At 37.9% G+C, this 3,395-nt stretch overlaps 1 non-coding gene across 1 annotated transcript; it reads right to left on the reverse strand.

Moving 5' to 3' along the window:
* Positions 1-236: 236 nt before the first annotated feature.
* LOC133781001 (small nucleolar RNA R71) lies at positions 237-343 on the reverse strand. The gene has a single exon (XR_009869801.1). It is a non-coding gene; the product is annotated as a small nucleolar RNA R71 (small nucleolar RNA).
* Between the last annotated feature and the right edge of the window lie 3,052 nt (positions 344-3,395).

Here is a 3,395-nt window from a genome sequence, read left to right on the forward strand (position 1 = left end):
TTTGGGGGGTTACCAAATGAGGATCCAAATCTCTGTATCACAAATTTTTTAGAGCTATGTGCAACATTCAAAATGAATGGGGTGAGTAATGATGTTGTAAGATTGAGATTATTCCCATTTTCACTAAGGAGCAGAGCTAAGAGTTGGTTGAATTCTTTACAAGCAACTCTATACTTACTTGGGAAGATTTGGCTCAGCAATTCCTTGGTAAATATTTTCCTCCTGCCAAGTCAGCCAGAATAAGAGGAGAGATTAATAACTTCCATCAACTGGATGGGGAGTCTTTATATGATGCATGGGAATGATTTAAAGAGTTGCAAAGGAAATGCCCACATCATGGAATAGAGAAGTGGCTACTAGTTCATACTTTTTACAATGGTTTGGGGGGCAATACAAGGACAATTATAGATGCAGCATCAGGAGGAGTGTTTATGAGAAAAAGTGCTAATGAATCATATGAATTATTGGAAGAGATGGCTATGAATAACTATAATTGGCCTACTGAGTGTGAGAACAAGAAAGTAGGAGGAGTCTTAGAAGTTAATCCAATTGCGCTATTGACCGCTCAAGTGGCATCTCTAACCAAGCAATTGCAACAGACTAATCTCATCGCACAAGCAATGCAAGTACAGAATGTTGTGAGTTGTGAGATTTGTGGGGGTCCACATTCTTATGAGAAATGCCCGAGCGTAGCTAGTTGCTCAACTGATGTGAATAATATGCCTTTGGAATAAGCACAAGTTATTGGTAATTTTTCAAGACCTGCGCCCAACACTTATTCCAATTCCTATACTTCTGCTTGGAAAAATCACCCTAATTTGTCTTGGAAAAATAATCAAGGGTTACAACCACAATATCCATAGTACCCACCTCAACAAACCCCTCATCAACCAACTTATGGATTACATTCTAGACCATATTATGATCCAAATCCACACCCATCTCATCCACCACCACATCCTCAAATGAATCCACCAACAATTTAGCCAGACCAATTAAAACAATTCATGACAGGGACAAGGTCTTCAATTAGGAGTTTGGAGACACAAATAGGTCAATTGGCTCAAATGTTTTCTAGTAGATAGCAAGGGAATTTTCCTAGTTCCACAGAGGTAAATCCTAAAGAACAATGTCAAGCTGTCACTCTGAGGAGTGGGACTAAGTATGATGGACCTATAGTGGATGACAAAGGGAAGAAGACAGAGGACAAACATGTTACTAGTCCAATACAAGAGGGGGTTACTGAAGACCTTCCAAAAATAGAAAAACCTAAATACACTGAGCCTACACCAAAGATTCCATATCCTCAACAGTTTTCAAAGGCTAATCTTGAAAAACAATTTTCCAAATTTCTTGAGGTATTTAAGAAACTTCACATTAATATTCCTTTTGCAGAGGCTTTAGAACAAATGCCTAGTTATGTGAAGTTTATGAAAGAGATATTTTCTAATAAGAGAAAAATGGAGGATTATGAAACTGTTGCATTAACTGAAGATTGTAGTGCAATTATTCAAAAGAAGCTTCCTCAAAAGTTAAGAGATCCAGGCAGCTTTACTATATAATGCACAATTGGGAACTTTCATTGTGAGAGAGCTTTATGTGATTTTGGTGCAAGCATAGATTTAATGCCACTGCCTGTATTTAAAAGGCTTGGTTTGGGGGAAGCTAGACCCACTACTGTTACTCTTCCAACTGGATGATCATTCATTAACACATCCCAGAGGTATTATAGAGGACCTTCTAGTAAAGGTAGATAAGTTCATTTTCCCAGCAGATTTCATTGTATTAGATATGGAGGAAGATGAGGGCATGCCTATTATATTGGGACGACCATTTCTGGCCACAGGGTAAACATTGATAGACATTCAGAATGGAGAGTTAAGGCTAAGAGTACAAGGTGATAAGGTTGTTTTTAATGTTTTCAAAGCCTTGAAATATCCTTCAGTGAGTGACAGTTGTTTTTGTGTTAGTGTATTGGAGGAACCAAGTAAATGGGTCCAGTCTATTAAGGATCCATTGGAGCTGAGTTTGATTGCAAGTCCTGAAGAGTGTGCTGGTACTGAAGCCAGTGAGTATGTTGAGTGGTTGAATTCATAAGGTAGATTTATATATAAAAAATATATATATATATGAGGAATTGGGGAAAGTGCCTAAGAGACCTCTTCCATCCATTGAGAAGCCACCAGCTCTTGAGTTAAAAACCTTACCTGATCATCTTAAGTACGCTTATCTGGGGAAGAATAATACTCTCCCAGTTATTATTTCAGTTTCTTTGTCTATGACTGAAGAAGAAAAGCTTCTTAGGGTATTAAGGGCTCACAAACTAGCAATTGGATGGACTTTGGCAGATATTAAGGGTATTAGTCCTTCATCAGTGATGCATCGTATATTAATGGAGGAGGATAGTAAACCTAGTATTGATGCTCAAAGGAGGCTCAATCCTTCAATGAAAGAAGTGATAAGGAAAGAAATCCTTAAATGGTTGGATGCAAGGGTAATTTACCCAATATCTGACAGTGCTTGGGTTAGTCCTGTCCAGATAGTTCCAAAGAAAGGTGGCATGACGATGGTTAAAAATAATAATAATGAACTTATTCCAACTCGTACGATGACGGGGTGGAGAATTTGTATTGATTACTGTAAGTTGAATAAGGCCACCAGGAAAGACCATTTTCATTTACCTTTTGTAGATCAGATGCTAGATAGATTGGCAGGTCATCCTTATTACTGCTTTTTGGATGGGTATTTGGGATACCATCAAATTCCTATAGCACCGGAGGATCAGGAAAAGACTACATTCACATGCCCTTATGGAACAATTGCTTTTTGGAGGATGCCATCCGGGTTATGTAATGCTCCTGCCACCTTTCAAAGATGTATGATGTCTATTTTTTCAGACATGGTGGAAAAAGGTATTGAAATTTTTATGGATGTCTTTTCATTCTTTGGACCCTCTTTTGATGGATGTTTAGCTAATTTGGAAAGGGTTCTAAAAAGATGTGAGAAGTCAAATTTAATATTAAACTGGGAGAAATGTCACTTTATGGTGACAGAAGGAATAGTCTTGGGCCACAAGATTTCACGCCATGGAATTGAGGTAGACAGGGCCAACATTTCAACAATAGAAAATTTACCTCCTCCAGTATCTGTTAAAGGGGTTCGAAGTTTTCTGGGCCATGCTGGATTTTACAGGAGGTTCATAAACAACTTTTCAAAAAAATTTGAAGCCCTTATCTACTTTACTAATGAATGGTGTAGTATTCAACTTTGATTCTGATTGTTTAAGGGTGTTTAACACACTGAAGGAGAACTTGGTATCTGCTCCAATTTTTGTATCACCAAATTGGGAAATTCCTTTTGAATTAATGTGTGATGCTAGTGATCATGCAGTAGGA

Source organism: Humulus lupulus, chromosome 5 (assembly GCF_963169125.1).
Source record: "Humulus lupulus chromosome 5, drHumLupu1.1, whole genome shotgun sequence".
In the NCBI taxonomy this organism is placed as follows: Eukaryota; Viridiplantae; Streptophyta; class Magnoliopsida; order Rosales; family Cannabaceae; genus Humulus; species Humulus lupulus.